Source organism: Schistocerca piceifrons, chromosome 1 (assembly GCF_021461385.2).
Source record: "Schistocerca piceifrons isolate TAMUIC-IGC-003096 chromosome 1, iqSchPice1.1, whole genome shotgun sequence".
Classification (NCBI taxonomy): Eukaryota; Metazoa; Arthropoda; class Insecta; order Orthoptera; family Acrididae; genus Schistocerca; species Schistocerca piceifrons.
Genome location: NC_060138.1, coordinates 207,574,903 through 207,598,535, shown reverse-complemented (window position 1 = coordinate 207,598,535; position 23,633 = coordinate 207,574,903).

Sequence of the window (23,633 nt, the reverse complement as noted above, 5' to 3'; positions counted from 1 at the left end):
AAAGTTCATATCAGACATGCTCAAGTCAAAATTTAAAATTAAAAAGGTTTCAGCCTTTCGTATATGCACCTTGCAAGGAACAACATCACAATGAAAAGTCCAGTGGGTTACATTGCTGCTACGAAAACGAGACACACATCTAATCTGTATTAGTGGATTTTCGAAAAATCGTATTGTGCCCGTTGGTTCAGTGCATCCTCATTCCTCTAAAAATTCGTTTTTTTCATTCAGTCATTCATCCTGCAGTTTCTGTACCTTTGTCACCACACAAGCTTAATGATGAGATGAATTTAATAAAAACTATTTCAGTTTATGACGGTCATGATCCTTCGTCAGTTGAAAATACCTCCAAAATTAAAACTGACGCCAAAGGCACTGCCTAAAGCATCAGTGCTGTTTCTGACAGTAACGCGTGTAGAGAAGTTTTCTCGATTTCATTTTTAGTCTCTATTTCTTATAAATTTTGTCGTCTCCTAGTTAAAAAAATATGGTTGCAAAGCTACCTTTTCTACTAACAATAACTTGAAAAAAATCTTATTCACAATCTCAGTTACACGATTGCTCCTATAAACAGTTCAGGAGTTTATAAAATCACTTGTGAAATGTGTCCTGTCTACAGGACAAACTGGAAGGTCTTTCAATGTCAGGCATAAGGAACGTTTGTTGGGGAAAAGTGGCACGATTGTACAGGATACCACTTTTGCTGGTCATCTGTTAATTTCCGATCACAAACCGAAAAACGTTGAAAGAATTTCCATTTTACATAGGGAGAAAAAAGGTTGCAGGCTCGACGTACTCTAAGAGCTGAAGATTTTCAAACTATTTCTAAGAACGATGGCCTCATCCTCAACGAACAGTTGCAACTATGTAACGAAAATTTTTTCGATGACTTTAACCGACTACTTGCGAATTTTTAATTTTATTTTTTACCATGTTTTCCTGCCTCTAGTTCTGAAACATCTGTTTCTTCAAATCTCATAATTTTCCTTCGTGTGGATGTTTTTGGAATGTGCAGTTGTTTGATGTAAATATTCTACAATACTCTTTATTTTACGTAATCGGCATTTCAGTAAAGCCTAACAGATGACTCTTTTTGTACTTCATTTACTTGACGACTTTTTATTTTCAACAGTACATTAAGCTCTGATCCTTTGAATTTTCATTCTGACAGTTAAATGACGTTTCATTCAATTGTTTCTGTTATCATGTCTCAAATGAGTACATGTCACTGTCCGCGCCCGAAAGGCGTCGCAACTTGCGTCTTGCTTTCGTTGCAGCCATGTAAGCCACTGGGCCTCTCAGTCTGATGTTCCTTGCAAGATGTACGCACCAAAGGCTGGAACATTCTTAATTTTTAATTTTGATTTGAGCATGTCTGCTCTAAAGTTTGACTATTGCCTTGTCACACTGTAACTTCAGGTAAGTAATCATTCTATGTTATGACATTTTTCATCTTAGTTAATGTTTCTGTCAAATTTATTTTTCTATGTATTATTTACAGTGCTTTTAAATTTCATTCTGATGAAAAAATCCTTAGAGGTGTCGAAACCTGAGTAAATGTATGAGAGTTGTTTTCAGTCGGTTGGCTGTGTTATTTCTCCATTGAAAGTTATATGTAGTTACTGCTCCAATTACGGTGTGATTTGGGATAAGAGTGCGCAGCGTACATGAATGAAATCTGGCACGTACTTTTAAGCCTGTTTAGGCCTCTGGTTTGAACAAAACACCGCAAGAAAACTTGACTACACCGAAAGTGAATTGCACAATCAAACAATTCACAGTTCCTATTCATTTCATTTATATTTATATATATATAATTCTTAAATTCATACCCGTTTTGTTTTCTATCTGACTGAGCAGAAAATGTTTTTACTATTCTTATTTACTGAAGCATCACATCCACATTTAGGTTTTTAAATTAAAGGAAGTGACGAAAAATATTTTTGAATAACATTAAAATTAATTTTTGTAAACCATTTGTTTTCAAAATTCACTCACTGAAAGAAATTGAAAAGGATCTAGAAGTAAGATGAGTTTCTTGCCTTTTCTTTTAAACGGTTAAGAAGTGTGTTGCAACTCATTGTTCACGTTAAAGATATTCAATATTTTCCCGGTTAACTATTTTCTACCATAGACGATGCTCAGAATAAACTCCGTATTGTCGTTCTTGCAAACGGACTATTTACTTCTATTCAAGAACTCTTACGTGATATACGAATAGTTAAAGGGAAATATCTTTAATCGTCATTTCTTCTGTCTGCTGGACATTTTACTGCCGTAGGTAGTTTGTCAAGGACGTTTAAAATTCCGTTTTCTTACTCCTTCTGCGGTAAAACTAATCATTAGCGATAGTGTACATTATTCGTTTTATTACATTTTTGAATATTTATGTTACTTTCAGGTTCATATTGATTGTTAACAAGTTTCATCAGCGAATAGGTTGATTCCAACGGTGTTGTTAATATTTATGGTTAGATAGAGAGGTACCTGTAAGACATAAGTGTGTAAAATTCATAATTCTCTTATCATAATTATCGTAAATTTTATCGTCGATGTCACAAACGAATGTCATAATCATGTAAGCCATAGTTTACTACTTGATATCTCTTACTATCCCACGGTATGTAACAGCATTAGAGTATCTCTAGACATGTTGATAACTACAGTATTTTGTACAACCGTGTGACATAGCAGTGTACATCACTAGAGCCTGTTACGTGGCAAGCACACTTCCGAGGCTCTGCCCAAATATTTTTAGTTATTTACTTACTTATCGGTCGCTTTGACCTAATTGATCATAATGAGATTTTCACTCTGCAGCGGAGTGTGCGCTGATATTAAACTTCCTGGCACATTAAAACTGTGTGCCGGACCAAGACTCGAACTCGGGACCTTTGCCTTTCTCGGGCAAGTGCGTTACCGACTGAGCTAACCAAGCACGACTCACTATCCGCCCCCAGAGCTTCAATTCTGAAGAAAAGTTCCTGTGAAGTTTCGAAGGTAGAAGACTAGGTACTGGCAGAATTGAAACTGTGGGTACGGATCGTGAGTAGTACTTGGGTAGCTCAGTGGGTAGAGCACTTGCTCTCGAAAGGCAGAGGTCCTGAATTCGAGTCTCGGTCCGGCACACAGTTTTAATCTGCCAGGAAGTTTCATATCAGCGCACACTCCGCTGCAGAGTGAAAATCTCATTCTGGAAATATTCCCCAGGCTGTGGCTAAGCTATGTCTTCGCAATATCCTTTCTTCCAGGAGTGCTAGTTCTGTAAGGTTTGCACAATAGCTTATGTGAAGTTTGGAAGGTAGGGGACGAGGTACTGGCAGAATTGAAGCTAATTGATCATGTACTTGCTCTACACTTCTCCAGGTTTTCCGATCAATGATGATGGTTCATGTCCACCCACTTGTGGCTAGTAACATCTCTTCAGCATCAACATCGATGTTGTCTCTCCATCTAGGTTGATTCCTCCATCACATCGCCTGCTGCTGTCGCCTTCTCTTAATACCTCAATAGACATTCCGTCTTCTAGCAAACTCTCTACTCACAGTTTCCGTCTTTAAGTAAGGATCTGGAAATACTGTACATTACGCTTGTTTTGCCGATGTTCATCTTACGTCCTCCTTTCAACATGATGTTCATTCTAGTCAACTGCTCTTCCATGTCCTTTCTTGTCTTTGGCAGAATCACAATGTCGTCGCCAAACCTCGAAGTCCTTAGCGAGGGCAGGCATTTGCTTGGTTTCCTTTAACGCGTGCTCATTGTACCGACGAATAACGTCAGGGATAGGCTACAACTCTTTCTCACCCCGATCTCAATCACTGCGCTCCTTTCGAGGCCCCTGACTCTTGTAATGCCACCTGGTTTCTCTACAGGTTCTAAACAGCCTTCCGATATCTGTATTTTGCCCATGCTACCTTCGGAATTACAAAGAGATTATACCAGTCAGCTTTGACAAAAGCTTTCTCTAAGTCCACAAAGGCTTTAAATACGATATTACAGTGCCAGTGTTGTTCGTAGGTACGATGCAATATTCCTACGGTCAAGCATGCATGTCCGAAGGAACATACAGTCCGGAAATTACAGCCGCCATGAAAGACATGAAATGTATTCTCACAAATGTATTCTCAGCTGCGAATACGGACAACCATCACCTGCATAATGACATGACGGGTCATTAGCTCGGATTTCCCGCTCAAGATAAGCGGGAAATCCAGGTTCGACGCCCGTTCCGTCACAAATTTTCACTTTCGTCATTCCATTGTACAGCTGATGGTTGTGCACAACTGCGAATACGGTTCATACATATGATGTAAACATAGATTTGCCTTTCCTAAACCTATCTTTTAAGAGATGTTGTGTGGTCAGTATTGCCTGGCGCGTTCCTGCATTTCTTCAGTAACCAAACCGATATTCCCCCAGGTCGGCCTCTACGAGTTTTTCCATTCTTCTGTAAACAACTCGAGTCAGTATTTTGAAACCGTGACTTATTAAAATGATAGTTCGCTAATATTCACACGTCCCAGTACCTGCTTTCTTTGGAAATCTTCACTTTCTTCTTAAAATGTTAAGGCATTTTGCACACCAGATCGAGTATTTTTATCATGTCTGGTTCTCACAAAGCTACCAGTAGTCCTGACGGAATGTCGCCTACTCCAAGGGCCTGATTTCGACATAGACCTTTCAGAACTCTAAAATCTCCTCGCAGTATCGTATCTCCCATCTCACCTTCGTGCACGTCCTCTTCCCTTTTATAATATTGCCTTCACGTTCATTTGTTTTGCATAGTAACTACAACCGTGCAAAACAGTTCCTCTCGAAAAATAAAAAGCCAAAACAAATGCAACGCAGATCAAACTCGTAAGCGACGCATATGTCTACATCTACATACATACTCCGCAATCAACCATACGAGGTGAGGGTAGCTCGTACCACAACTAGCATCTTCTCTCCCTGTTCCAATCCCAAACAGAATGAGGGAAAAATGACTGCCTAATGCCTCTGTACGAGCCCTAATATCCCTGTGGTCTTTCCACGAAATATAAGTTGGCGGCAGTAAAATTGTACTGCAGTCAGCCTCAAATGTTGGTTCTCTAAATTTCCTCAGTAGTGATTCACGAAAAGAAAACCTCCTTTCCTCCAGAGACCCCAATCCGAGCTCCTGAAGCATTTCCGTAACACTCGCGTGATGATCAAACCTACCAGTAACAAATCTAGCAGCCCGCCTCTGAATTGCTTCTATGTCCTCCCTCAATTCGACCTGATAGGGATCCCAAACGCTCGAGCAGTATATATATATATATATATATATATATATATATAATGTAACGTAGCTTCCAAAGTCAACTGTGAGTGACTAATGACCTGCCCTCTGGTGTGGTCGACACTTATTTATTTAGCGCTGCGTCACTGTTTAGCAAAATGGCGGCAATACTACTTCATTGATGTATTTCTTCGTAACTCCGCACCCTCGTCCCCTCTCTAGCCGTTAATTCCCCGAACGAGAGCAGAAATGAGTTGCCTATCCAGTTCACCGCCAGAAATTATTCCCGGCCGCATTTTCCAATCCGAACTGCTACTACAATATTTTCCGATTTGGCGACTGCCTGATTAACACTTCAACTAAAATTTGAATAAGTTCGCGAGGAAGCAATCTCGCCTGTAAAAATACGCTCGGCGGCGGGCCTCTCTGGCTCCCAGGAGCCGCTGCTGCGGCTGAGATATATTAAGAAAAATTAATAACGCTTTTCCATCGGCGTTCGTTTTCGCAGGAAGGACTCGCTCTTTCCTTTTTTTTTTCCCCTGGCTCTTTTTTTTCCCTCCATTCCGGCCTGCACGCCGTGGCGGTCTCTGGCATTGACTTTTTAATTCCGGCTTTCAGTTATTCAAACACGGCTTGTCGATATCTGCAGGCTACGGCTGCCGGGGTCCCAGATGGCGCGGCGCCGGCGAACAAGCCGGGGGGCTGCGCAACATGCCGTAATTGGCGACGCGCTGGCGTCTCGCAGCGTCGCGACGCCGCCGCCGTCAGTGTGGCCCACCCACGCCTGCAGGACGCCGCCGGCGGATTGTCTATTCTGTTTATGCAAATATCTGATTACCTGCTTGTGCCGGCGCGGCGCCAACGAAAAGCCCGAGTACGCAATAAACAGTAATCAACGTCAGCGGCGCGTCGTTCCTGCGCAGTTGCTTGCCTCGTCACGCCTTTGCGATCCTCTGCCCGCGGCGCCTCAGCGGCGACAGGTGTACTCGACGTCGAATTAATTCTCGTGCGGCAACTAGAGCGCGCTCTGTGAGGAAACCGAGCAGCGGAAATGGATTTTCTTCGCAGTCTCGCTTGTCAGATCGGTGAGAGCTCGGCAGAACGTTACATTCGCTTCGCGTACGGTGGGTGAGGATAGTGGTACTCTTTCGAAGTCTCCTCCTACGGTAAAGGGCTATTCGTGAGAACAACCGCAGTTTCGGAACACGACTGCGTCGTAACTACAAGATATACAAGAAACACACACATATCGACAGATCTCCCCAGGTCTTAATTCACATTACAGATGCTGAATATGAGCATCGCATGTGATGCAACAAAGAATACATGGGTACAATTCATTGCCACGAACTGTCCATGACAGGCCGGTCGGTGTGGCCGAGCGGTTCTAGGCGCTTCAGTCTGCAACCGCGCGACAGCTACGGTCGCAGGTTCGAATCGTGCCTCGGGCATGGATGTGTGTTATGTCCTTAGGTTAGTTAGGTTTAAGTAGTTCTAAGTCTAGGGGACTGATGACCTCAGATGTCATAGTGCTCAGAGCCATTTGAACCATTTGAAACATGGAGAGATGTGCTATTTACTGGTATGTGCAATCTATGGTATGACAGGAAATGACGTGCTGATGCACTGATTCATCATCGCCCAAGCCAACCCGCTAAGCATAGAAAATTGAAATTTGCCGACTGTGTTGGTCTTATATTGTAGGCATCGTTTAAGCAGAGATTTCTTAAAATTTCACCACTGGGGGAGGAGGGTGAAATATGGGTGAAAGGCTTTTTAATAATACGTCGCTATTAGGGCAATTTGGATGATAGGTCTACGAAAATTGATATACGGTTTCTTAGTCAGATATCAAAAAAATAGGATTTTCATCAGTTTTGAAAATCCAACAGCTAAGGAGATGCAATAGGGGATGAAATGTTTTACGAAATATATCATTTTGAAAGCATTTTTAAAGCTAAGTTTACGAAAATTTGTGTGTGGCTTCTCGGTAGGGAAATAAAAAAATACGTGTTTCAGTGTTTTTAGAAATTCAGTTCCTGAAGGAGTGCGCTGGCCACTGTGACCGAGCGGTTCTAGGCGCTTCAGTCCGGAACTGCGCTGCTGCTACGGCCGCAGGTTCCAATCCTGCCTCGGGCAGGGATGTGTGTGATGTCCTTAGGTTAGTTAGGTTTAAGTAGTTCTAAGTTCTAGGTGACTGATGACCTCAGCTGTTAAGTCCCATAGTGCTCAGAGCCAACTGTCCATTATAGACACAACACTCCTCATTGGAGGTCTATTCGTTGGGCTGCCCTCCTGCTGGCGCTAACTTTGATGTCATAATACGGATGGGGTGATTTATTTACACGGTCCCTCACGTCCACTTCTAGCGAAACTACGCCACAGCGTGTATTTGAGATCGAAAAATGGAGAGACGTGCTATTCACTGATACGTGCAATCTGTGGTATGACAGAAAAATGTTTTAGGAATTATATCATTTTGAAAGCATTTATGAAGCTAAGTTTACGAAAATTTGCGTGTGGCACAAGAGAAATTACGGGACGATGACACATTTTTACACGCGTTCTATTTAGCGACGAAGCGTCACTCACCAACAGCGGTAACGTAAACCGGCATAATATGCACAACTGGGCAACGGAAAACCCACGATGGCTGCGACAAGTGGAACATCAGCGACCTTGACGTGTTTATGTATGGTGCAGCATTATGGGAGGAAGGATAATTGGCCCCCATTTTATCGATGGCAATCTAAATGGTGCAATGTATACTGATTTCCTACGTAATGTTCTACCGGTTAGTACAAGATGTTTCACTGCATGACAGAATGGCGAAGTACTTCCAACATGATGGATGTCCGATACATAGCTCGCATGCGGTTGAAGCGGTATTGAATAGCATATTTCATGAAAGGTGGATTGGTTGTCGAAGCACCATACCATGGCCCGCACGTTCACCGGGTCTGACGTCCCCGGATATCTTTCTGTGGGGAAAGATGAAGGATATTTGATACTGTGAGCCACCGACAACGCCCGACAACATGCGTCAACGCATTCTCAATGCATGTGCGAACATTAGGGAAGACGAACTACTCCTTGTTGAGAGGAATGTCGTTACACGTATTGCTAAATGCATTGATGTTGACGGACATCATTTTGAGCATTTATTGCATTAATGTGGTATTTACAGGTATTCACGCTGTAACAGCATGCGTTCTCACAAATGATAAGTTCACAAAGGTACATGTATCACGCTGTGAAACGTCCCCTTTGAAAAATTATACAAGACTGTGCTTAAACTGACACACAATATTTTGTTAGCGCAACGCAATCTGACTTTCAATAATCCGTACAAAAGAATGGGCCCTGACTAACATTAAACTATACCTTTCACAAATCACTTACCTCACAAAAATCTTCGCTACTCAAGCTACTGCAATACAGCGAGAGCCACTACTGCCAGCTAAATAAAAGATTCAAACTACTGAAGGCACTAACTACTGATAGGGATAGTTAGCAAATGAAAGATATTAATAGAGAACAAACAATGTATTTACCTTGATATCATCATATATAAATATAGCAGTTCATGACAAATTTCAAAACTCCGCCATCTCTCTCCCCACATCCACCACTGCTGGCGGCTCACCTCCAACTGCGCAACGCTACGCGCTGTTCACAGTCAGCTGCCTAACACTACAATGGCGAGTATTACAACAATGCAAAGCAGCCACAGGCTGCACACAGCACAGCCAGTGATTTTCATACAGAGGTGGCGTTACCAATAAAAAAAACCTAAACAGCCTACTTACAACTGGAACAACCGAAATAAAATGTTTAAACGTACCTACGTTCTGTATTTAAATTTAGAAAACCTACCTGTTACCAACTGTTCGTCTAAAATTGTGAGCCATATGTTTGTGACTATTACATTGCCATCTATCACAAAGCGAAAAAAGTGGTCCAACTAAAACATTAATGTTTCTTTACATACTACACGAATATGTAATAAAAATGGGGGTTCCTATTTTTAAAAACGCAGTTGATATCCGTTTGACCAATGGCAGCGCCATCTAGCAGGCCATCCATAGCGCCATCCGGTTTTCCCCTTCAAGGTATACAAGTTTTGTTCTTTGTAGTTTTCCCGTTTGACGCTTATTTCGTAAGATATTTGGCCCGGTCACGTTCAATGGACCACCCTGTATACCTGTGATTACTGAAGTCAGAAGGACACATTTTTTAGGTTAGAATCAGGTTACAGACAGTGAGTAATGAAAGAGATTAAAACAGAACAGTGCCATAATGTCTGTAGCAGTATCCAAAGAAATAGAATTTGTGTGTTTCATCAGAACATTAAAGGACTGAAAAATAAGTTAGATGAGCTTCTTGGGACGGGCGCGGTGGCCGTGCGATTCTAGGCGCTGCAGTCCGGAACCGCGGGACTGCTACGGTCGCAGGTTCGAATCCTGCCTCGGGCATGGATGTGTGTGATGTCCTTGGGTTGGTTAGGTTTAAGTAGTTCTAAGTTCTAGGGGACTGATGACCTCAGATGGTATGTCCCATAGTGCTCAGAGCCATTTGAACCATTTTTTGGAGCTTCTTGTATGCCTAGAAAATGGATTAAATTCTAAGGTATAGATGTTTTGTGTCTCTCTGAACATCATGTAACCGCAGGGATGGAGAAGTTAAATTTAAGGGATTACAGATAAGCGTCTTATTCATGTAGAGTGAACATGGAAAAAGGAGGACTTGCTACTTATATAAAAACTGGAAAGAAAGTCAAAAACATTGAAATAAATAGTCTTTGTGTAAATCAGATCCTTGAAGCATGTGCTTGTGAGTTGCTACTGCAATATACTTCTATAGTAATTGTAACAATCTACAAATCCCCTCAAGGTAACTTTCAGTTATTCATGAAAAATCTTGAGGCATTATTGAACTACCTGTCAGACAAAAAGAAGCAGTTAGTTGTTTGTGGTGATTGTAATGCAGATTTCTTAAAAGATACGGATAAAAAAAATGAGCTAGAATCCTTGTTTGGTTGTTTCAATCTAGTATCTGTTGTAAATTTTCCAACTCGTGTGCAGCAAGATAGTAGGTCACTTATCGATAACTAGACAGTGCTCAGGTAGAAAAAATTAATGTGTACCCAGTTTTAATGGGCTATCTGATCATGATGCACAGTTAATGAAAATAACACATTAGCACCTTACAGGATTCAGGCAGGTTCATACAAGGCAACGAGGCTTATTAATGCTAACAGGATACAGAGCTTTAAGTGCAGCCTAGAAGGGGTAGAATGGGATGAAGTATACACAGAAAATGATGCTGATGCCAAATTGAATTTATTCCACCGTAAATTTGTTTCAGTGTCTGAGAGTTGCTTACCTGAAACATTATCCCAAAACGCCATTACAAAGTCAAGTAACCGATGGGTTACTAAGGGAATTAAGATGTCGTGTAAGAGGAAGAGAGAAATATATGGACAGGCCAGAATAGGTCAGGATCTGTCGTTGCTTGCTTACTACAAAAGATACTGTAATATTTTAAGGAAAGTCATTAAGAAGTCGAAAAGCTTACGTGTTCTGACAGAAATTAATAACGCGGATAATAAGATTAAAACTATATGGATGGAATATTGTCAAACGGGAGACAGGGCAGCCTGACAGTGCACAGCGTACCATAGCAATAAAGTGAAATGATGATGTTGTGAGTGATAATTCACAAGTTGCAAGTATTTTTAACAATCACTTTCTGAATGTAGCCGCAAAAATACGGTTAAAGGGTTCAGTGGAAGAAGCAAAAAAATATGTTAAAAATGTCATTCCCCAGAACTTTAGGCCTTTAGAAATAGCACCAACATTCCCCACTGAAATTAAGGGAATTATAAATATACTGAAAAACAAGAGCTCATGGGGAGTTGATGGAGTCTCTAACAGAATTTTGAAGTGTTGTACTAATGTAATAAGTGGAGTCCTTAGCGATATATGAAATGCTTCGCTGGCACAGGGAAATTTTTCAGACACATTGAACTTTCATAAGAAAGTTGAAAAGAGCTACTTAAATAATTATAGACCAATCTCATTGCTGACTTCATTTTCTAAAATATTCGAAAAAGTTATGTATTCAAGAGTAGTCTCACATTTTAGTGAAAATAATTTACTCAGCATGTCACAGTTCGGATTTCGGAAGGGTTACTCGACTGAGAATGCTATCTAACATTTACCCATCAAATAGTACAAGCCCTAAATAACAAAATATCGACAGTTGTTATTTTTTTGTGATCTTTCCAAGGCATTTGACTGTATGGATCATGTCACACTCTTAGAAAAACACAGATTTTATGGAATTGAAGGCTATACACACAGCTGGTTTGAATCATACTTAATGAACAGAAAGCACAAAGTTGTGCTGAATAGCACAAATGATGTTGGGAGGGTGGTAAATTCATGTGAATGGGGTGTTACCACAAAGGGAGTCCCTCAGGGTTAAATTTTGGGTCCTCTGCTGTTCCTTATTCGTGTGAATGACCTCCCACTTAACGCTCAGCAAGCGGAACTAGTACGTTTTGCAGATGACACGAGTGTTATAATAAATCCCACTCCAGAAAAAGCAGCTGAAGATGTTCTTAAGGATGTTTTTCAAAGAATTATTAAGTGGTTCTTAGAAAATGGACTTTCCCTTGATTTTGAAAAAAGTCACTGTATCCAGATCTGTAACCGAATAGTCATACCGACAATTGATGTACCATATGAACAGGGCTCAGTTAACAGGATAGATTTCTCCAAATTTTTGGCTGTTCACATTGATGAGAACTGGAACTGGAAGAAACATATTACTGAGCTTCTTAAACAACTAAGTTCAGCTTCTTTCGCTCTTCGTATAATCGCTAGTCTTGGTAATAGACAGATCAGCCTCCTAGCGCACGTTGCATATTTCCACTCAATAATGTCTTATGGAATACCTTTCTGGGGTAACCCACCATTTAGACATGAAGTATTGATTGCACAAAAGAGTGCAGTGAGAATAAGTAGTGGTGTTCACTCAAGGACGTCCTTTTGAAGGACTTAGGTATTTTAACTGCACCATCAGAGTACATATATTCGCTAATGAAATTCGTTACAAATAATCCAGCTCAATTCGCGAAGAACAATGATGTTCATACGTACAACACTAGAGGGAAAAATGTCCTTTCTTATCCATTATTGAAGCTGTCAGTTGCTTAAAAAGGAGCATATCATTCAGCAACTAAAAGCTTTGATCATTTGCCCAACAACATAAAGTGTCTGGCAGGTAGCAGATCAAGTTTTAAATCTAGCTTCAAATCATTTCTTTTGGGCAACTCCTTCTACTCTATGGACGAGTTTCTGTTTCAGAAATGGTAATCTGGCTAGTTTCACATCATATCGATAATATAATCGGGAAAATGATCTACGGAACGTGACATAACTAAAACTAAACTAAACTAAACTCATCGAGTAAACCAGAAGCGATTTCTAGCGTTCTCCAAGGTAGTGTTATAGGCCCTGTGATATTCCTTCGTCTGCATCTACATGTAAACTCTGCAAATCACGTTTAAGTGCCTGGAAGAGGGTTCATCGAACCACCTTCACAATTACCTAATCTCGTACAGCTCGCGGGAGGAACGAACACATATATCTTTCCACATGATCTTTGATCTCCCTTATTTTATCCTGGTGATCGTTTCTCGCTACGTTGGTCGGCGTTTAACAAAATATTTTCGCATTCGGAGGAGAATGCTGGTGATCGAAATTTCATGAGAAGATACCGCCGCACCGAAAAACGCCTTTGTTTTAATGACGTTAATCACAAAACTTCTCTCATTTCAGTGGCACTCTCTCCCCTATTTCGCGATATTACAAAACGTGCTGCCCTTATTTGAACTTTTTAGATGTACTCCGTCAGTCTTATCTGGTAAGCATCCCACACCGTGCAGCAGTATTCTAAAAGAGGACGCACAAGCGTAGTGTAGGCAGTCTTCTTAGTAAATCTGTTACATTTTCCAAGTGTCTTGCCAATAAAACGTAGTCTTTGGTTAGCCATCCCCACAACATTTTCTATGTGTTCCTTCCAATTTAAGTTGATCGTAATTGTAATACCTAGGTATTTAGTTCAATTTACGGCTTTTAGAGTAGACTGATTTATCGTGTAACTGAAGTTTAACGAGTTCCTTTTAGCACTCATGTGGATGACCTCACACTTTTCGTTATTTAGGGTCAACTGCCACTTTTCGCGACTTTCAGATATCTTTTCTAAATCGTTTTGCAGTTTGTTTTGATCTTCTGATGACTTTACTGATCGATAAACGACAGCGTCATCTGCAAACAACCTAAGACGGCTGCTCAGATTGTTTCAGAAATCGTTTACATAGATAAGGAACAGCGAAGGGCCTGTGACACTACTTCGGGGAACACCAGAAATCACTTCTGTTTTGCTCGATGACTTTCCGTCAGTTACTATGAACTGTGACCTGTCTGACAGGAAATCACGAATACAGTCACATAACTGAGACGATATTCCATAAGCACGCAATTTCACTACAAGCCGCTTTTTGGTACATTGACAAAAGGATTCTGGAAATCTAGAATTATAGAATCAATTTGAAATCCCTTTTCAGTAGCACTCAACACTTTCCATGAGTAAAGAGCTAGTTATGTTTTACATGAACGATATTTCCTAAATCTGTGTTGACTGTTTGTCAATAGACCGTTTTCTTCGAGGTTATTCATAATGTTAGAACACAATATATGTTCCGATATCCTGCTGCATGTCGACCTTAATGATACGGGCCTGTAAGCGAAGGGCCTGTGACACTACTTCGGGGAACACCAGAAATCACTTCTGTTTTGCTCGATGACTTTCCGTCAGTTACTATGAACTGTGACCTGTCTGACAGGAAATCACGAATACAGTCACATAACTGAGACGATATTCCATAAGCACGCAATTTCACTACAAGCCGCTTTTTGGTACATTGACAAAAGGATTCTGGAAATCTAGAATTATAGAATCAATTTGAAATCCCTTTTCAGTAGCACTCAACACTTTCCATGAGTAAAGAGCTAGTTATGTTTTACATGAACGATATTTCCTAAATCTGTGTTGACTGTTTGTCAATAGACCGTTTTCTTCGAGGTTATTCATAATGTTAGAACACAATATATGTTCCGATATCCTGCTGCATGTCGACCTTAATGATACGGGCCTGTAAGGTAGTGGATTACTTGTACTACCTTTCTTGAAATTTCATGTGACCTGTGCAACTTTAAAGTCTTTGGGTATGGATCTTTCGTCGAGCGGACGGTTGTACATTATTGTTAATTACGGAGCTATTGCATCAGCATACTCCGAAAGCAACCTAATTGGTATACAGTCTAGATCAGAAGACTTGATTTATATTGTCCGCAGTTCGTGGTCGTGCGGTAGCGTTCTCGCTTCCCGCGCCGGGTTCGCGGGTTCGATTCCCGGTGGGGACAGGGATTTTCTCTGCCTCGTTATGACTGGGTGTTGTGTGCTGTCCTTAGGTTAGTTAGGTTTAAGTAGTTCTACGTTCTCGGGGACTGATGACCATAGATGTTAAGTCCCACAATGCTAAGAGCCATTTGAACCATTTTTGAACTTGCTTTTATTAAGTGATTTAAATTGCTTCACTACTCCGAGATTATCTGCTTCTGTGTTACTCATGTTGGTAGCTGTTCTTGTTTCGAATTCTGGAAAATTTACTTCGTCTTCTTTTGTGAAGGCATTTCGGGATGCTGCGTTTATTAACTCTGCTTTGGCAGCACTGTCTTCGATAATATCTCCATAGACATCGCTCGGAGAAGGCATTGATTTTCCCTTGCCGCTAGCATACTCGACATACGACTAGAATCTCTTTGGATTTTCTGCCATATTTTGAGAGAATGTTTCGTTGTGGAAAGTATCTCGCATTGAAGTCCGCGCTAAGCTTCCGTAAAAGATCGCCAATCTTTTAGATTTTGCATCTGTTTAAATTTGGCATTTTTTTCGCTGTTTCTAAACAGTGTTCTGATCCTTTTTGTGTACCAAGGAGGATCAGCTCCGTCGTTTGTTAATTTACTAGGTATTAATCTCTCAAAAGCTGCCGATACTAATTCTTTGAATTCAAGTCACATCTGGTCTACAGTTACATTGTTAATTTGAAAGAAGTGGAGATTGTCTCTCACTCATGCGTCAAATGAATTTTTATCTGCTTTTTTGAATAGGTATATTTTTCGTTTATTTTTGGATCATTTGGCGGTTACAATATTCAATCTCGCTACGACAAGCCCGTGTTCACTAATCCCTGTATTCCTTTATGAACTGTTGAGGAGAAAACGTGAGCAGCCGTCTTGGGTTGTTTGTAGATGGTGCTGTCGTTTATCGTCAAGTAAAATCATCATAAAATCAGACCCAATTTGCCGCCCCGGGTAGCCGAGCGGTCCGAGGCGTCTTGTCACGGTCCACGCGGTTCCCCCCCGTCGGAGGTTAGAGTCCTCCCTCGGGAATGGGTGTGTGTGTGTGTGTGTGTGTGTGTGTGTGTGTGTGTGTGTGTTGTCCATAGCGTAAGTTAGTTTAAGTTAGATTAAGTAGTGTGTAAGCTTAGGGACCGATGACCTAAGCTGTTTGGTCCCATAAGATCTTACCACAATTTTATTATTTATATCAAACCCAATTTCAAAATGATTAAGACAAGGTATCTGTATGGTGTGAGAGTTGGCAATTGACCCTAAGTAATGAAAACTGTGAGCTCATCCAAAATGAGTGCTAAAAGAAATCCGTTAAACATCGGTTGTACGAAAAATCAATCAAATCTAACGGCCGTAAATTCAACTAAATACCTGGGAATTACAATTACGAACAACTTAAATCGGAAAGAAGACATAGAAAATGTTGTTGTGAAGGTGAAACAACGACTATATTTTATTTGCAGAACGCTTAGAAGATGGAACATCTCTGTTAAAGAGACTGCCTACACTTCTCCTGTCCTTCGTCTTTTGGACTACTGCAATGCGGTGTGGGATCCTTACAAGATAGGATTAACGGAGTACATCGAGGAAGTCCAAAGAAGAGCAGTACGTTTTGTATTTACAAGTAACAAGGGAGAGACTGTCACTGACATGATGCAGGATTTGCGGTAGACATCATTAAAACAAAGGCTTTTTTCGTTTCGGTGGAAAGTTCTCACGAAATTTCAGTCACTAACTTCCTCCTCCGAATGCGAAAATATGTTGTTGAAGCCGACCTATATAGGGAGAAACGATCATCATAATAAAATAAGCAAAATCATAGCTCGCACAGAAAGTTATAGGTGTTCGTTTTTTCCGCGCGCTGCTCGAGATTGGAATAACAGAGAATTATTGTGAAGGTTGTTCGATGAACCCTCTGCCAGGCACAAGTGTGATTTGCAGAGTATCCATGTAGATGTAGATGCCTACACACAGGTCACACAATTCCCGTAAATTACAGGCCGGTGGTTTGTGGCCGCGGAGCTGGTGTTCATCTACATCTACATTTATACTCCGCAAGCCACCCAATGGTGTGTGGCGGAGGGCACTTTATGTGCCACTGTCGTTACCTCCCTTTCCTGTTCCAGTCGCGCATGGTTCGCGGGAAGAACGACTGCCGGAAAGCCTCCGTGCGCGCTCGAATCTCTCTAATTTTACATTCGTGATCTCCTCGGGAGGTATAAGTAGGGGGAAGCAATATATTCGATACCTCATCCAGAAACGCACCCTCTCGAAACCTGGACAGCAAGCTACACCGTGATGCAGAGCGCCTGTCTTGCAGAGCCTGCCGCTTGAGTTTACTAAACATCTCCGTAACCCTATCACGCTTAACAAAATAACCGTGTGACGAAACGCGCCACTCTTCTTTGGATCTTCTCTATCTCCTCTGTCAATCCGACCTGATACGGATCCCACACTGATGAGCAGTACTCAAGTATAGGTCGAACGAGGGTTTCGACAGAGTCCCTGATGATTGCATCTGGTTCAGTTCAGGGGGATTTGGCAGACAAGACATCCACATGAGTTCGCTGTCAAGTTCCTCAAACCAGTGCAATATGACTCTAGCCTTGTTACGTCGACAGTTATCCTCCTGGAAAATGCCATCCACTTGAGAGAAGACATCAAGTTTGAAGTGACGTGTCAGCAATAATGCACACATACTCCACAGCGGTCACACAGGCTTCAGTTACTGCCCAGGCCCAATGGAAGCTCATGTGAATGTCCCTCATAGCATAATAACGCCCCACTGACCTGTATCCCTGATGTAGTGCACGTTTCCAACAGCCATTAACCTGGATGACAACTATCCGGGTACGACGATCGAGCTACTGTAATAAGAAACGTCATTCATTCGAGCATGCTACACGATTTTATTGCTCCACAGTTCAAATTCGATGATGCCATTGTCCACTGCAACCGTAATTGTAATGTTTCCATAAGGTGACGTTCAACAGCCTTAAAGTATTTTATAAAATACATTTTAAGCATCAGTTGTTTATTTTTCCCATTATTCATCTACCGGTTCCGTTTATTAACCATCGTCCAAGATGTACGGCACAACAGACTAGAGAAAATCATCATCCAGGATGAGATATTCAAAGGAGTATGCCTGCATCAGAATGGTACTCTGTCGGCAAATGCACCACAGATCGTCACCTACCCTGCTCTGTAGAGAACGAAACCTCCAAACTCCAAGTTTCGTGCCGCGGCGTGGAATTCCAACACACTTCCGCTTAACCATGGCTTCATCGTCCTTCAGCTGCTTTCCATAGATGCTGACGTCAGTAGCAAGCGAACAGCCGTTGAAATTCGCCGTTTCCAGAATGCTCATTACCATGCGCCAGGCCATAATAATCTCCCCATGTCAAAGTCGCTTGTGTCAGTTGATTTCCCATTTTGCGACTCAAATCGTCGCTAGAATTATTCCCCATTCATCTACGGTTCGCTTACATACACTCACGAGCCAAAACATTAAAGCCGGCCGCTGTGTCCGAGCGGTTCTAGGCGCTTCAGTCCGGAACCGCGCTGCTGCTACGGTTGCAGGTTCGAATCCTGCCTCGGGCATGGATGTGTGTGATGTCCTTAGGTTAGTTAGGTTTAAGTAGTTCTAAGTCTAGGGGACTGATGACCTCAGATGTCAAGTCCCGTAGTGATTAGAGCCATTTGAACCAAAACAGTAATACCACCTGTTTAATAGTTTGTTTGTCTGTCTATGGGACGAAATGCATCTATGATTTTCTTATCAGGGATCTGACAGTTCTTTGGTAGGTTTGTGGAGGTATGTGGCATTACATGTGTACGCACAGGTCACGCAATATACGTAAATAAAGGGCAACTGATCTGCGTAGGCCGTAATAGTGTCCGGCAGCGATCTAGATAGGTTCCAAAGGATTTACACGAAGCGAATTTGGTAGCCGAGACGTCAGTGTGAGTTCACTATAATGTTCCTCGAAGCACTGTAACACGGGTCTGACTCCGATATACGGACAATTTTACTACTGAAAGATGATATTGCCGTCGGGAAGACATCAAGCGTGAAAGGGCGCATCGGGTTCGCAGCTGTCAGTGTGTCTTCTGTTGCTGCCACAGGTCCCGTGCAAGCGCAGGAAAGTGTCTCCCTTAGTATAACACTGTCCCCACCAGCCTGCATCCGTGAGCGCCGCACGTTTCGAGACACCGTTCACGTCGATGACGGCGTTTGTGCAGCAAAAATGTGATTCACACGGTTTCATTGATCAACGATCGAATCCCGATGGCCCCGTGGTCACTGCAATCGTAATCGACGATGTTGTTGGGTCAATATGTGAACACGTAGGGGTGGTCTGCTGGGGAACCCCATGTTCATCAACGTACGATCGATACCCTTAAGTGTGCACCAGCATCTTTCGGCAGAGATGACACAGATCACCATCTATCCTACTTTATAGAGCAGACAAGTCACCAAACCCCACATTCTGCGAAGAGCCGTGGACGTCCAACCATTTAGTGCCTAGTGGTAGTTTCACTGTCCTCCTACGTCTTTCCGTAGATGCTCACGACAGTAGCACGTGAACATTCGACCTGCTACGCCGTTTTCGAGGTGCTCGTTCACAGGCTCTGCGTAATAATAATCTGCCCTTTGTCAGAGTCGCTTATCTCAATGGATTTCTCCATTTGCAGCTCATATCTCCGCTAGGGTAATCTCTCGTGCTAGTCTGCTCCGCTTACATACTTCCGAGTCACGAGCCTGCATCGGCAACAGGCCGCATCCAACGTCGCAGTGAGCAGTGATCGTAATGTTTTGGCGCATCAGAGTATAGTCAAAGGATCGAAATCGATTTGAAAATAACATTGTTGCAAGTTCTTTTCTTATAATCACAAGTGAGAAAAGTTGGGAGTAAAGTAGCAGTGGCAGTAATTCAGTTATTCAAGTTGTACTGCAATGAAATAAGTTAAATATCGGCCTTACATAGGTGACGTATATACTAGCTCTTGACCCAGAGCTTCGCTTGCGCAATCGTATGTCACATCTGTATCACACACATACGCCTACACGTGTGTTTCTGTAGTTTTACAGCATACGACTCCGTAGAGGAAGTAAAACTATACTGCGGTATTCATCCGTTTCGCGTGATCTTTGTTCGCGAGACCAGTTGACAAAAGTATTGGCTAGCTGCAGTGCTCGTTCTCACGATCTGGCAGCGACACTGAACGGCGCAAGTGAGAGACAAACTGCACTTCATATTTTCAAAGTATTCCAAATCGAACAAGCAAGGAAAGAAATATCATAAGATTGGTTTAGATCATTCTTTTAGGTCCCCATCCATAGGGGTAATAGTGATATCTCACTAATGCTCTTATTTTATGGAAGTAAATGAGTTATTAATAGATCAGATTTTGTTGAAGTTGCTTCACAAGTTCTTGAGTGCAGCTTTACGCTACCTCTTTTCACCCGCATCTACCGCTGTGCCAAGGAGGTTTTACTGTTACAGTAATTAATTGTATGCTGGTACGTGTGTGAAGTTGGCAGAAAATCTGGCGTTAGAACGATGAGCCGATATGCCACTGCCTGTGAGCCCTGCCCCCCCCTCCACCGCCCCCTATTCACCCCCTCCCACACCGCTGGTACGGGAACACGTGTACGGAGTGACATTTGTGTGGAACGTCGCTTCTACGGAGAGACACTTCTATGGAGCCTGGAGCTCTTGCTGAAATAAACTGCTTTGCAAGGGTGCGGGCACACAAAGAAGTCGGCAAGTCTTATTTTATCAATATCATTTCATTATTTTAATTTACATATTTATCACAAGTTGTACCTAACAATAAAGCACATCATGCTGTTGTCTACTAAACCCCTTCAGACGGAAGGAGACTGAGTCGATGTAGCTGCATATAATATGCCTACGTTTCCACTACAGAGATTTTGTATTGTGTGTCCAACCACACAGATTTTGATTCTAAGAACCTCCAAAGGAAAATCTCCGAGATTCCCGAGACAAAAGTAAATCCATTGAGATAGTCTTGCCAGCTTTCTTTAGCGAATTTTTTACAAATGGCAAGATATGTTTAGACACTTTCTGTCGTTCCTAAGGAAAACAACCAGGAGACAGTCTCATTTCGTCCCGCATTAAACTTATTTGCAATATTTACAACACTGCCAATGAGTAAGATGTGTACCAGACTGCTTTTCATTATTTACGTACTTTCCAGTGGTTGTGACGTTTTCTTCTATGTAATTTCTGTGCATAGACCAGACAAGTTGGAAGTGTCTTTAATTTGCAGTCAATTTAGAGTCTTTTAAAAGCCTTTGCACAAGTGTCTTCAGTCTTAATAACTGACTTCCTTCATATTTTCACGTCGAAATTTAAAATTAATTGCTCAAACTGGTGGCAGTGGTACTCTAAGTCATGTCGAAAACCTTTTAGTAATGAGCAAAATTTGGATGAACTTTTGATATTGATATATGTTCTCCTTCAGAGACGTTGTTACTACGATGAGTTCTTCCACTGCCGTATTCCGCATATTTATCGGCATATGCTCGTTATGAAGTCACACGTCCAGAAATAGTCGTAGAACTCCTGAAGCTTCTGGTTTTCAGACATGCTGCCGTCAACAGGCAGCCAACCTTATTAACATTCAAAAATGGTTCAAATGGCTCCGAGCACTATGGGACTTACCATCTGAAGTCATCAGTCGCATAGAAGTTAGAACTACTTAAACCTAACATCACACACATCCATGCGCGACGCAGGATTCGAACCTGCGACCGTAGCAGTATCGTGGTTCCGGGCTACAACCGCTCGGCCACTGTGCTCATTAACATTCTACGTCTCTATTCTTCGTATGTACGTATTTCTTTCTCAACATAGTCAGCCTGGCGACGAACACATTATTTTCTCCCAGCAAGAGACCAGTGTATTGATACCGTCATTGTAGAATGCTTGACTTTCTTACCGGAGCAACGATCTCACCTCTGCTTGCATCGTCCCATCACTAGCAAACAGCAGTCCTCGAAGTTGTGCTTGGAATTTGAGAAACAGCTGAAAATCGGATAGAGCCAAGTGGGGACTGTGTGGAGGATGCCATGTGACAGCAAACCCAAGGTGTCTGATTGTTTCGAATGTCCCAGCACTTGTGTGTGGTCTGGGACCGTCAAGCTGAAGGAGAGGGCACTCGTGTGTTGAGGAACTCTTCGAATTTGAAACTCGATAAAGATAGTGTTTCTCACCCACCGACTCTGTCATTTTACACGCTACAATTTGGATCCCTCTTGCGGCAGAGGGCTGCAGATACGTAGACATGAAGAATTAAATTAGAACGTTAATACCGTTTGTTTTGTTTTAAAAATCCATAAGAGTTTTCGGGAAAAGAATTCGGAGACTTTGCTTTTCACCACTCCCTCGTAAAACACAGTGCATTTTACACAATTTGCTGAGGCTGCAAATCAGCATGCACAAGTAGTATCCAAGTCCTCGATGGCGCACCTGAGGATGACCGGCAGATGCTCAGGAGGAAAATAGTGGACTGTGGTAAACAACGAATAGCTGCAATTGTCTGAACAACAAAAGAGTAATTAAGAGGGGTTGGGTTGATTTGGGAGGAGACCAAACTACGAGGCCATCAATCTCATTGGATTAGGGAAGGATGGGGAAGGAAGTCGGCCGCGGCCTTTCGAAGGAACAATCCCGGTATTCGCCTGAAGCGATTTAGGGAAATCACGGAAAGCCTAACTCAGGATGGCCGGACGCGGAATTGAAGTAATTTAGGCACAAAGGAATTAAAACATTAGTTATCAGCGGCCATTGATTTATATCAAGGGAAAAGTCCAAAATTTCTCCCCGGTCGGAATTCGGACGTGGCTTTCGTTCTTACCAGGCAGATGAGCTAACCACCATGCCACTCGGACACAGTGGTCACCACAACCGCAAAGACTATCATAGCAAGACTCCCGTCACACCGAATTCATCAGCATACACCACACAATACTGATATAGTGCCCCTGCTCATTGCCCTCATTACTCACGACATCTCGCCGATTCCCGTAAAAGTTCGAGCTTTTTGTGCATTTGCACTGAAGGGACATTGGCTGTCATCGCCTTAATTATATACACACTACTGGCCTTTAAAATTGCTACACTAAGAAGAAATGCAAATGATAAACGGGTATTCATTGGGCAGATATATTATACTAGAACTGACATGTGATTACATTTTCACGCAATTTGGGTGCATAGATCCTGAGAAATCAGTACCCAAAACAACCACCTCTGGCCGTAATAACGGCCTTGATACGCCTGGGCATTGAGTCAAACAGAGCTTGGATGGCGTGTACAGGTACAGCTGCCCATACTGCTTCAACGCGATACCACAGTTCATCAAGAGTGGTGACTGGCGTATTGTGACGAGCCAGTTGCTCGGCCACCATTGACCAGACGTTTTCAGTTGGTGAGAGATCTTTAGAATGTGCCGGCCAGGGCAGCAGTCGAACATTTTCTGTATCCACAAAGACCCCTACAGCACCTGCAACATGCGGTCGTGCATTATCTTGCTGAAATGTAGGGTTTCACAGAGATCGAAGGAAAGGGTAGAGCCACGGGTCGTAACACATCTGACATGTAACGTCCACTGTTCAAAGTGCCGTCAATGCGAACAAGAGGTGACCGAGACGTGTAACCAATGGCACCTCATACCATTACGCCGGGTGAATGCCATTATGGCGATGACAAATACACGCTTCGAATGTGCGTTCACCGCGATTTCGCCAAACACGGATGCAACCATCAAGATGCTGTAAACAAAACCTGGATTCATCCGAAAAAATGACGTTTTGCCGTTCGTGCACCCACGTTAGTCGTTGAGTACACCATCGC